Genomic DNA, 13,875 nt, shown 5'->3' on the forward strand with positions numbered 1-13,875 from the left:
TCTTTCATGTGTAAAATGGGAATAATTATAATAGTTCTCTCACTGGGCTTCTATGAGAACTCAATAACATACTCATGCAGTGTGCTTAGCACAGGACCTGGCACAGAGGATCACTCAGTAAGTGTTAGCTGATCAGTATTGTCATCCTCCTCCTCCTCATCAGATGCCTTGGTGGGTAGAGCTGAATGTGAGTTAGATGACCTCCCCCATGGCTGGTCTTCAACAGTGGCTTATACACGCTCTGCGTTGCATATGTACCTGTTACATAAAGCAATGCTGAAGTGCTTTAATTAGGCCTGTGGATTTATGCCAACAATGCCAAAAGATCTAGAATAGAGTTACGGATTTCTTTATGTAAATTATGTATCGGAGGTTTCCCCTTTGCCAGGCAACGTGACTTTGTTTTTAGAACTATCTGCGCTTCCATTCTGATCCAGCCTCTGAAAAACAATCTCATCTCTGAAGAAACATACCCTTTGTTCTGAATTTTATCACTAACGATAAAGGTTCTAGTCCTTGGAATGCATCCAGCTGTTACTTAATGATGCATGGAGAAGAATAAAACATAACCCGACCTTCCTTCTGCTTATTCCCTTTACATTGCTCACCCTGTGTGATCACAGTGTTGTGTTCTGATTTTCTTTTTCCTGCTATTTTTTTAAAAATTAATTATTTTTATTTCTTAGTTACATTTGACATACAATACTATATTAGTTCAGGTGTACAACATAGTGATTAGACATTTATATAATTTACAAAGTGGTCACCCCAATAAGTCTACTACACACACCTGGCCCCGTACATAGTTATTACAATATTATTGACTATATTCCTTATGCTGTATTTACATCCCTCCTGCTATACTTACTAAAGTTACTTTGAATCCTTTTCCTCTCTTCTTTCTCATCCTATCTACTGTCTTCAGTCAATTAAATACGTAAAATTGGGTTCTAGCCTTGTGAATGTGAAGTGTTTTGTTTTAGTAATATCAGTTCATCGGACTTTATTCTTTAAAAACAATTTCCTGCTTTCATATCCTCTTCTTAATGTTGTCAGCGCTCAGGAAGTAATTATTTTAGTTCTCTGACTCACTGTTGTGATCGCCTGTTGAAGAGTCCTGTGTCCCAAGCCCTGTGTTCATGTGGCGTAGGTACTTGAACACAAGTGCTTAATACTCTTGCATCAGAGACCGTGGCTGCTTTAGGAACCAGGGCTCTTCCCACTCCTGCGTCCCTTCAGGGTGGTTTGCCGTCGGGAGTTACGGCCCCACGTGCAGCTCAGATATTCTTTTAAAAGTGATTTAAATCTTCTGTTGTTGTTAATATTTAATTCATGTTTTCCACCCAACACAGGATTAAAAAGCATAATATTAGTATTTCTTTCATCTTGATATTTTTTAAAAATATTTTTTCTTTATTGATTTTAGAGAGGAAGGGGTAGAGAGAGAGAGAAACATCAATGAGAGAGAACATCGATTGGCTGCCTCCTGCATGTCCCCCACTGGGGATCGGGCCCACAACCTGGGCATGTGCCCCGACCGGGAATCGAACTGGCGACCTCTTGGTGCATGGGTGGGTGCTCAACCAGTGAGCCGCACGGGCTGGGCCTCCTCTCAATATTTTTCACATGCAGCATACTAACCGATTCCTGCTGCTTGAACTCTAGCACTCCGACTTAGCAGCAGCGGGCAGGCAAGGAGTGCACAGCCACCCCTGGACGTGTGACACGACTGAACTCCTGGATGTCCTTGGCGGGGAGTGGCAGCCTTTTCATTGCTCGATCCATTTGCCTTTTAGAAACACTAAGTCAGAGGACAAGGTCTAGCATCTGTTTATCCTTGGGGTTTGTCGGTCCTCCTAAGTAATGTGGATAGGTCCTAAGTGGTCCTTTTCGGAGGAGATACAGGGATCAGAAGGAGATAAGGAGAAAAACAAGAGGAAATGAAGCAAGTGGTAGCTTGATGGCCCAGAACAATCCTTCAGCCACCATTGTGAGCTGGGTGGTGAGCCACACCCCCTGTGCTGCTGGGGAAGGAGGTGATAATAGGATGCTGATCAGGGCAGCTAGTGAGGGTCTTCTGCTCCAGGGGGACCTCGAAGACCTTGGAGCTTTGACAGTGGTTTGCAGTTGTAGTCATGTAATCACGCCCCCCCTCAGCCTCTTCCTTGCTGACCTTCTTCCTCATTATAATAGTCATTATCCTTATTCCCTTGTCTGTTTAAGCCCCCTTTTTACTCTATTAAATTGCATCTGTGATTCCCAAATCCAAGACCACCTTTTTAAAAGTTTTCATGACGTGCCATCCAAGGAACTGTTATTGTCTGAACATTCCCTTTCCCCCACCCCCACCCCAGCCTTATCACACTGCTGGATTCAGTTGACTTGTTTCACCACGCTTGTTGTGTTACGTCATTGGCCAGAAAACATTTCAAGGATGGATGAAAGTATGTGACCTTCCTCCTTCCAGCCAGATAAGTAGCCTGTAATGTCTTTTATATTCAGCTAAGCTTGTGGGCTCAAGAAGATCAATGTTCATTCTTGGACAATACATGGGAGTGGGGCTGAAGCCAGTTTACCCCCTTTTAGAAAATCAATTTTAACATTTTTCTTTGTGTTTGCTAAGAACCATTCAAATAATTTACAAGGGCAAAAATGTAGCTACATTACTCACAAGAAGAATATACCTGAACTGGAGCACTTTATTATTTTGGTAAATTATATGACATTTCCCTCATGCTTTCTGAAAAATAAAGGCATACAGTAAACAAGGATCTGTTTATTCATTTATTTATTTTTACCAACTATCAATAACACTGTGAGTTCCGTGCTTCTAGAGCCCTTGTTTTCCTGAACAATAAGATCCTTTTATATGTACATTCTTCAGCTTTCTGTGTCTGTTTTTCCTGCTATTTTATGTCTCATTTAATACTAAGACAAACCCCTAGAGCACTCCCCCAAGGCAACAGAGAAGGCTTGGAAAGTCCCAGAAATTGTAAACTGGATGAGTACAGAACTGTCAGTTTTCAGTTATAGCTGACGATAAGACGATAAGAGTACAACTAGAATATTAAATATTAAATGTCAGCTTTGAACGTTGTCTCTTCTTATTAATGCCTTCCTGTTTAGAGATGAATATTCTCAAGGAACAAAAAATATCACATTTACTATAATATAAAGGTCCTGTCTAGCATCGAGATCTGAAAAATGAAGAATTAGAACTACCAAAATTTAGAGACAATTAATTACTGTTCTCCTTAATTTTTATTTCCTTCTCTTTAATCCCACCACCCCAGATTTTAGGTTATTTTTCTGTGTTTAGCAAAGACCAAATTGCCTACGTAGCAAAGGATTTTTGTGCTTAACATGAAGAATGTCATGTTGAAGTGTAGAAAGAATCAACTCTTTTCTCTCTTCGGAATATAAACTGTATGTCATTTAGCCATTGTTTATTTCTTGAGACTCCACATATGTAATTTATGGCTATAAAAAAAAGAGAAATCTTTGGCTTTCTTAATGTAATTACTTTCTAAAACTTCCTGTCTTGACTCACTTCTTTAATTCTCACTTTCTTTTGACTTCTGAGAGTTAAACATCTTCTAGTGTGGTACTTGCCAGACTTGGATATCTGGTTAAGATTTCATATTTTTCACGAGTGAAGAGGTGACAGACAGGCTCATGGGAGATGGACAAAATGTTCTTTGAAAGGGCAGAAAACCACCCCAGAAGAAATGGGTTCTGTGCAGGAGTTTTCAATAAAGTCCCAACTTAATGGGCTTGTTCTTATATGAAACAAAGTCCCTTTTAGCTGACGCTGATATTGATGAGCATCTGAAAGTGTCATATTCTGATCATCCTGCTAAGATAGATCGCTGGGACCCGTGCCCTTAGTAGGTGCCCCGAAAGCTGAATCAACGAATGGACGAATGTGTGATTGGTCCATGCCATAATATGGATGTCCCATCTGCGCTCCTTCAACGCCTGCAGCTCAGTGATCTATGCTACCCCTAGGACTCTACCCACATACTGAGCAAATGTGTGGCCCAACTGGTGTGGCTCAGTTGATTGAGTATTGTCCCCTGGAGGAGAGGTCCTGGTTTGATTCCCGGTCAGGGCACATGCCTGGGTTGCAGGCTCGATCCCCAGGGGGATGTGCAGGAGGCAACCAATTGATGTATCTCTCTCACATCAATGGTTCTATCTCTCTCCCCCTTCCTTTCTCTCTAAAAAAATCAATAAAAACACATTTAAAAAAATAAAAACAAAGTAAATGTATGAAACTCAATGTTTGCGTCATTAAACTTTTAATGAGAAAGAAAAAAAAGAATATGTTTAAAAACAAAATAATTCATTGGAAACAATGCAAGGACACAGGTGATTGTCACTTCTCTTTTCTGAGAGGAGAACTTGACTGTACCTGTGCCAGCCACGCAGCTGGAGGGTGAACACCTGGAGACCTTTGTTTCACAAAGTGTGGCTGCTCCCGGGCATTAAAATCTGCATGAGTCCTTGCAAAGTGAAATGGGGCATTGAAAATACAGTGTGTCATAAAATTGAAATCCCATAAAGCAAACTGTAGTCTATCATCAGTAGATAACAGTAAAAACAACAGCAGGTGTAAAATAATGAAGGTACATTGCTTTTAAAATGTAATTTTACTTTTTAAAATATAGTTGACATACAATAGTATATTAGTTTCAGGTGTATGACAGTTGTTCAAAATTTAAATCCGTAAAGAAATAATCACCACGGTAAGTCTAGTAACCAACCATCTGGCATAAAGCCACAAATTACTGTGTTTTTATCGTCTGCTTGGCAGTTTGCTTAACAAGTATAGTCTAGTATCGCACAGTTCTTGTTTACTCTGATTTGGTCACGTTTAAGGTCAAATACACTATTGTAGAGAGATTGTGATGAGTAAGGACTACTTAAATGTAGCTCTTGTATCTTATCTCAAACCGTGTGTTTACTCAGCTAGCTATCAGTGATACAGAGCTGGGAGGTGGGGAATGGACAAAGGGTGTGAGTTAAACGCTGGGTGGGTAGTTAAAATTAGTCAGATTTCCACAATTAAAAATAGTTTTAAAGTACTTTTATCTGTTAATGGAGTTTGTTCAGATTCAGAGTGCTTTCTCTGGATTTATTTACATCAGAGCTAAAGTTTTGTGTACAAACAGTAGATGTCAGTAAATGTATACAGAGCTATGTATTTTCAGGTGGTCATTTAAGATACTGTTACCAGAGTGAACTTTTTAAAAAAATCTCAATAAACTCCGGAAAGGTAACAGAAATAGAAACTTATGTAGAATATTTTATTATAGTACTATTGAATGTAGTGATCTGGTAAATTCATGTAAATCTTTGACTATCCACAAAGAGCCATCATATCATATCAAAATGTGATTGACTTATGTTGGTCCAGGGTGCGTTCACCATCTCCTGAATCCAAGAATGTATTCCCTGCTAAGAACATACAGAACTACCAGTGAAGTGAATGTATTTGTCTTTGTGGCCAACATTATTCATTTAGCCAACGTGAATAGCTTATCACCATTTAAAGACTATGAAACACCCACATGACTCATTAGGTCACATATGGTTCTCTCTTAATAGGGACTCGCCTTTCTGAGTGAGACTCATATATTCATGTAATGAGAAGAATAATCTATTAGTAAGTATGGATGATAAATACAGTTACAATCCTAGATTGCATTTGCTGGTATTGACTTAGAAGGGAAATTGTTTGTAAAATACCCAAGGAGGCTGTTAAATCGGTTAACATTATTGATAAAAGAGTTAAGATAATACTTGATGGGTTGTATTAGATTATTTTCCCAGTGGTTTACAGAATTTTGTGAACCGCAGGCTGACGCTCTAACAGCTGAGCCAAACCGGCCAGGGCGGTTTACAGAATTTTGACTTTTACAGCCCCCCCCCTCCAAAAAAAAATCACCAGGAATGAGTACTTAAAAAAACAACCTTCTGTTTTTACCATTATTTCATAAAACACTGGACAAGGAAAGTACCTGGCATGTGCTCCAGCAAAATCAATAAATGTTAGTTGAATAAATGGATTAATAAATGAACAACAAAAAAAGTTGTGATGATATAATTTCAGAAGAAAGTCCTTAAATGAAATATGCTTAGTTATAGAAAAAACTAAATGCATTGTCCTTACTGTCCCAATTTCTCCATACCCCAACAACCTCCTGCCATCCGCCTGCAGATTGCTTTGAGGGAACTGCTTATAGACTAGCAACTAAATAGTTAAAAGTTCTCTGTACTGGGGACATGCTGCTCATTCCTCTGGCCACCCACCTTGACGATTCCCTTTCAGCCATTACCGAGCACCTTCAGCCAAACACCTAGTAGTCTAGGATCTGAGATGCCAGAATGATTAAGACACATTCTGGGCTCCCAAGCCCAGTGACCTAGTTGGTGAAAGAGAGACGTTTTCATCTATCATTATCCCCCCAACCCCCATATTACCTACAATGTGGTATCACAAGCAGACTGCCCATTGCTAAGTGTGTGGGTGACAGAAAGAAAAACATATAAATTCGAAGATGAACCTGGGAGTAAGTGTAAGATAACCTTTTACTCTAGAGTCTTTTCCAGTCTCCTGTGGCCTGTGTTTCTAGGTAAACATATTGCTTTGGGTTCAGAAGCCTTAGCTGTGTGGCCTTGGACAGGTTATTGAACTAACTTACGTCTCAATTCTTGCACTGTTAAATGAAAATAATAGCAATATCTACCCCACAGAGTTATTGTGAGGACAATATAATATTTATAAAGTGCTTAGTACAATGGCAAGTAGTGAGCTATTGGCTCATACTTATGACTACACTTCGGCTGCGTGGGCCAGCGAAGGCGATCAGTGGACACTCGGCCTTTCATTAAACCCTGGCCAGAGCTGAAAGTGCCCCGTCCCAGAAACCAAGGCGAAACTCAACGTGTGACCGCCTCGGGTGTGTCGCAGGGTAACAGAGAGAACACACGACTTGATGTTGAGAGCTGGGTGCTAACAGCGCCTCTTCCGCTGACCAGCTGGGCACATTGTCTCGCTTCCTTCATCTGTCAGACATGGAGGCTGGGCCATCCTTTCTACCTGAAGGGGTCTTTTAAGGTTCTTGGTTATGTTGAATTTCATCTTCTCATTCTTTGGATTTGTTTATTCATCTGTTTTTTGTTTGTTTGGTTTTTTGTCTATGCTCCCAAACAAGCTTCTAACATGTGTGCATTTATTTTTCAGTTAACGCCAATTTTTAAGGAATCTTGTTTCACCTGTATGTGAATTTCCATAGCACTTTTCCTTAGGACACTTGAAATTTCTGTCTTGTACTATGTAGTTACACATGAGCATGATGTATTTATTTATTTATTTATTTATTTATTTATTTATTGTTTTATCCTCACCTGAAGACATTATTTTTTTGCATTTATCTTCAGACGGAGCGGGAGGGAGAGAGGGGTGAAAAGAGAGAGAGAGAAACATCAATGTGAGAGAGACACATCGAGTGGTTGCCACCCACATGACCCCAACCAGGGCCAGGGACAAACTGCAAATGAGGTACGTGCCCTTAGCGGGAACCGAACCCAGGTCTCTCTGGTCCGCGGGCCGACGCTCTAACCGCTGAGCCAAACTGGCCAGGGCGAACATGTTTTATTTTCTCTGCCAGACTGTAAGCTTATTGGAGCAAGAATTTGTTATGTAACTTCTCTTACTATTCCTAGCTCTTAGAGCAGTGATATATATTTTTTTACATGATTGACCTCTAGGTGTTCTCAGTCTAAGGGAATAAGAATGCATGAATATTTAAATACTGAAAAAAAAGGTGGAGAGTGTTCCTCTCCATCAAGTTTGGTATTTGCCAGCCCTGTGTTTTGCTCAACATGGTTAGATAGGTAGATGGAAAGATCGGTAATTCCATTTTGTTAAAGGCAGGGAGCTTTTGTATATTTTTCAAATTTTAAAAATGAACATGTAACTCTTGTTTGATTAGAAAGGAAAGGTATTTTACAAACTAAAATGGAATTTAATTTAAAAGTGCTAATAAATTCTTCCATCCCAATTTCCATCTTATCTTCCACATTTAAGCTCTGAGGAAACAAATGGATCAGACCTTCAGGCAAGTGCCTAGATTTACAAAGTGTTGCCATTTTCCCAGTTTAAACCCATGTTTCTTCATGTTTATGTAAAGAACTGTTTTAAAAATTGTCATTTTAGCCCTGGCCAGTTTGGCTCAGCGGTTAGAGCATCGGCCTGTGGTCCAGAGAGACCCTGATTCTATTCCCGCTAAGGGCACGTACTTCTGTTGTAGTTTGTCCCCGGCCCTGGTTGGGTCGTGCGGGTGGCAGCCACTGGATGTGTCCCTTTCACATCAATGTTTCCCTCTCTCTCCCTCCTACTCTATCTGAACAAAAAATGGAAAGATGTTCTCAGGTGAGGATAAAAAAAAAATTATTTTAAAATGCTGGTGGAATGATTTCTTAGGCATGACACCCAAAACACAGGTGGCAAAAAAAAAAAGTAAAATTAAAAAGAAAAAAATAGATATCATTAGAATGAAAAACCTTTGTGCTTCAGAGGAAACCATCAAGAAAGTGAAAAGTCCTGGCCAGTTTGGCTCAGCGGTTAGAGCGTCGGCCTGCGGTCAGGAGAGACCCAGGTTCGGTTCCCGCTAAGGGCACGTACTTCGGTTGCAGTTTGTCTCCAACCCTGGTTGGTCGTGCGGGTGGCAGCCACTCGATGTGTCCCTTCACGTCGATGTCTCTCTCTCTCTCTGTCTCCCTTCCTCTCTCTCTCCCTCCCACTCTAGCTGTACAAAAAATGGAAAAATATCCTCGGGTGAGGATAAAAAAAAAAAAAAAGAAAGTGAAAAGACCACTCACAGAATGGGAGAAAATATTTGGAAACAATATACCCGATAAAGGGCTCATATCTAGCATACATAAAGGAGTATTACAACTTAATAATAAAAAGACTACCCATGAAGAGAACGAGGAGACAAGCCACAGCATGGTAGAAACTATTTGCAAAAGACATATCTGAAAAAGGACCGTTATTGAAAATTCAGAGAGCTCAAAACTCAACAGTTAGAAAACGAACAACCTGATTTAAAAAAAACGGGTCAAAGACTCGACGAGACATGTCACCTAAGGAAATATACAGATGGACAACAGGTATATGAAAAGATGCTCAACATCCTGTGTCATTAGGGAACCGCATATCCGAAGGCTCTTTCCCTGCACACCGGTTAGCATGGCCCGAGCCCAGAGCCGCAGCCGCACCGAAGGCTGTGAGGAGGTGGAGCAGCAGGAACTCCTTCCCTGCCTGGGGCAGAATAGAAAACAGTGCAGCCACTTTGGAAGATGGTTTGGCAGTTTCTTAGAAAACTAAACAGACTCTTACCATGTGATCCGGCAAGCGTGCTCCTTGGTATTTACCCAGAGGATTTGAAAACTTATGTTCACACAAAAGTCTGCACATGGATGTGTATAGCAGCTTTATTTATATTTACCCAAACTTGGAAGCAACCAAGAAGCCCTTCAGTGGGTGAGTGGATAAATAAACCATGATACATCCAGACAATGGTGTATTATTCAGCGCTAAAAAAGAAATGAGCTCTCAAGCCATGAGAAGACATGGAGGAATTTTAAATGCATATCACTAAGTGAAAGAAGCTGATCTGAAAAGGCCTTTATAACTATAGCCAACTACAGGAGATTCTGAAAAAGGCAACATTATGGAGACAGTACAAAGATCAGTGGTTGCCAAGGTTAGAGAGGATGGAGGGATGAATAGGCCGAGCACAGAAGATATTTTGGACAGTGAAACCATTCTGTATGATACTCTAATGGTAGGTACACAGGATGTACAGCACCAAAGGTGAGTCCTGATGCAAACTGTGGACTTTGGGTGATAATGATATGTCAATGTAGGCTCATCAGTTGTAACTAACTGTAAAATTTTTGATACTTGATAGTAAGGGAGGTTGTGTGTCAGGGAGGCAGAGAGTATGTGAGAACTCTGAATGTTCTGCTCAGTTTCGCTGTGAACCTAAAACTTCTTTAAAAATAAAATCCATTAAACCTTACCATTTGCGACAGCATGGATGGACCCAGAGGATATTATGCTAAGTGAAATGAGTCAGACAGAGAAAGATAAATACCATATGATTTCACATATATGTGGACTCTAGAGAACAGAATAAATGAAATAGGAACAGACCCATAGATGCAGAAAACAAATGGATGGTTGCCAGGTAGGAGGGGGTTTGAAGGGCGAAGTGAAAAAGGTTGAAGGGCTTGAGAAGTACAGATTGGCAGCTACAAAACAGTCACAGGGAGTAAAGCACAGCACAGGGAATATAGTCAATAATATCATAATAGCTATGTGCAGTGCCAGACGAGTACTGGAAATATCAGGGGGAACACTTGGTAAAGTATATGATTGTCTAATCACTGTGCTGTACTCCTGAAACTAATACAAAATAATATTGAATGTAAATGGTAATTGAAAAATATAATTAAAAAATAAAATCTATTATAAAAAGACAACCCAATTAGAAAAAAATGGACAAAGGATCTAGGTAGACTGTTCTCCAGAGAAGATATACAGATTGACAATAGGCACATAAAAATATGTTCAACATCATTAACCGTTAGGGAAATGCAAATCAAAACCGCAGTAAGAGCCCAGCTGGTGTGGCTCAGTGGACTGAGCGTCATCCCATGGACTGAGAGGTCCTGGTTCAATTCCTGGGCAGGGCACAGGCCCAGGTTGCAGGCTCGATCCCTAGGAGGGGGTGTGCAGGAGGCAGCTGATTGATGTGTCTTGCTTACATCAATGTTTCTATCTCTCTCGCCCTTCCTCTCTCTATAAAAAAAAATCAATAAAAACATATTGAAAAAAAACACAATAAGATACCACTTCATACCCATTAGGATAAGTATAATAAAAAAGATGGCCCTGGCCGGTTTGGCTCAGCGGTTAGAGCGTCGGCCTGCGGTCCTGAGAGACCCGGGTTCGGTTCCCGCTAAGGGCGCGTACCTCGGTTGCAGTTTGTCCCCAGTCCTGGTCGGTTATGCAGGTGGCAGCCACTCAATGTGTTCCTTTCACATCGATGTTTCTCTCTCTCTGTTCCTCTCTCTCCCTCCCACTCTACCTGAACAACAACAACAACAACAAAAAGATGAACGATGACAAGTGTTGATACAGATGTGGAGTGATTGGGACCTCCTACGCTGCTGTAAATGGGAATGTAAAATGGGGCATCCCCATTGGAGAAGAGGCCAGCGGCCCCTCAAGTCACCAAATATAGAGTTACCACCTAATCTTCCCATTCTACTTTTAGCTGTAAACCCAAGAGAAATGACAATATATATTCACACATAAATTTATACATGAGTGTCAATAACAGCATTATTTATAACCACCAAGTGGAAACATGTTCATCCACCAATGCATAGATAGCAAATGTGGTATCTCCATACATTGGAATATTATTTGGCAACAAAAAAGGAGTGAAATACTGATGCATGCTACAACACGGTTGCACGTTGTGAACAGTATAAAAGTAAAAGAAGCCAGTCACATTGAACCGCATGCTGCATGATTCTTTTTACATAAAATGCTCAGAAAACTCAAATCTATAGAGACATACTGTAGATTCGTGGTTGTCAAGCACTAGTGGATCTGGGCAGATTGGAGGTGACTCCTGAGGAGTGCGGGGTTTCTTTTTTGGGGCGATGAAGGTATTTTAAAGTTGATGTGGTGATGGGATGCACAACTCTGGGAATATACAAAAAGCCATGGAACCGCACACATTCAATAGGTATATATGGTATGTGAATTATGTATCAGTAAAGCTGTTACAGAATGCATGTAAAACCTCTAAAATACAATGAGATTTTGACCTGTCTTGTTGAAAACAGAAGTAAAACAAACAAACAAACGAGCCAACGAAACCCTCTCAATTTATTTCAAAGCTACAGGAGTTCCGACTGCCTTTAACTATTAAACAGTAGGAAAGAAATTTCTGTTACAGCAGAAATAACATCCAGTTCACACACACACACACACACACACACACACACACACAGAAATATTGGCTTAAAACCTCACATTTCAGAACTTCAGGCAAGTAGAATAGAACTATTTTTGAGACCATATGCCCAGTGTTTAACATTCAAATGATTATTTGGGCATTAACATAAATGTAGATCTTATGCTGTCTTTTCTATTTAGTTTACAGCATAAAGACTGTGTTGCTATTTCAGTTCTTTATGAGAACCTAAACAAGCACAGGGATTGAGGGAGTTGGGAGTAGTGGTTTGGAACATGAACTCTGGAGTCAGATATTGTGGTTACCTCTGCCATTCCCTGGGGTCTTCTCTGGGTTTATCTTTATCCTAGGCTGCTGTTGTAATTAAAGGAATTAATACATACAAAGCATATAACACATATAAAACCAGTGCTGGACTCATAGAACATGCAGTGTGAAGGTTAGCTATTATTCATTTTGAGTTGACAGCCTGGCATGATTAAGTACTTTAAAGTATAGATTGTTCTTAGGAATAATTTATTACTCGATAGCCATTGTTCATTAGACATCAATCTTAAACAGCTACATACTGAGTTACTCATTTATATAATACTTCAAAACAACAACATTGTAGAGGTGGGGAACATGTTAGTGGTTGCTAGGCACTGTGGACTCGGAGGGGAAAGCTATTAAGGGGTAGCATGAGGAAGTATCTCTGCTATGATGGAATAGTTCTGTCTGAGTGTGGTGGTGGTTACACAAATCTCTACATGTGATAAAATTGTATAGAACTACACACACATATGTACACAAATGAGTGCATGTAAAAACTGGTGAAATCTGAATAAAGTCTAGATTCTACTAATGCCAATGTCCTGGTTTGATACTACACTATAGTTACTTATGTAAGATGTTACCATTGGAGGAATCTGGGTGAAGTGTACACGGAAACTCTGTACTGTCTGTTCTTGATTTTTTTAAAACAGATTTATTGAGATATAGTTCACACACCATACAATCCACCCACTTAAAGTGTACAATTCATTGGTTTTATAGCATATTTGCAGGTGTAATCATCACCTTAGAGTCTGGGGACATTTTCATCACCTCAAAAGGAAATCCTACACATTAGCTCACGTGCCCCTAATCTCCTAGATCCCCTCTAATAGCTGGTGACCACCAACCCACTTTGTCCCTATAGATATCATAGGAATGGAGTCACACAGTATGTGCTCTCTGTGTTATTTTCACAACTCTCTGTGAGTCTATAATTATTTCAAAACTAAAAAACGAATAGACGCACTGGTATGGGACAAGCGTTCTGCCAGGCACTGGGGACACACAACTCAATGAAGCTGCGGTTACTGCCCCAAAGAGCCAGGAGTTTAGTGGGAAAACCAGAGAAGTAAATGGCCAACGAGGTCAGTGTGGTATGTGCTCTGAACAGGTAAATTAGGGGGTAGGACAACACCCGGAAGAGTAAAACTCAGGTTGTGGGTAGGTCAGGCAAAGTTCCCCCAGAGGAAATGATTAGCAAATTTTCAAAGTGCATGACACATGGAAAGAATGTGGCACCATGTGTCGACAACAAGCTCACATGGCATCTGTAGAATTGCACTCTTTTCTTTCTTTCTCATTTTTAATGAGTCAATTTCTGTTCTGCTTGTTTGTTTATTTTGTTTATTCTTTTAGATTGAATTGTTGATAGACAAATATTTGTTGCCATTTTATTGTTTATAGTTTTTATCTTTTTCTTCTCTTCCTCTTTGTTTTTCTTCTTAAAGAAGACTCTAACATTTTATGTAATACTGGTTTGGTGGTAATGAACTCT

The 13,875-nt window shown here is 40.1% G+C and overlaps 1 protein-coding gene across 1 annotated transcript in view; it reads left to right on the forward strand.

Annotated features, from left to right (window-relative positions):
- DEPTOR (DEP domain containing MTOR interacting protein) overlaps nt 1-13,875 on the forward strand; it is a 130,420-nt gene that overhangs the window by 79,228 nt on the left and 37,317 nt on the right. The window lies entirely within an intron of this gene.

The sequence above is a fragment of the Molossus molossus genome, unplaced genomic scaffold (genome assembly GCF_014108415.1).
Source record: "Molossus molossus isolate mMolMol1 unplaced genomic scaffold, mMolMol1.p scaffold_m16_p_16, whole genome shotgun sequence".
In the NCBI taxonomy this organism is placed as follows: Eukaryota; Metazoa; Chordata; class Mammalia; order Chiroptera; family Molossidae; genus Molossus; species Molossus molossus.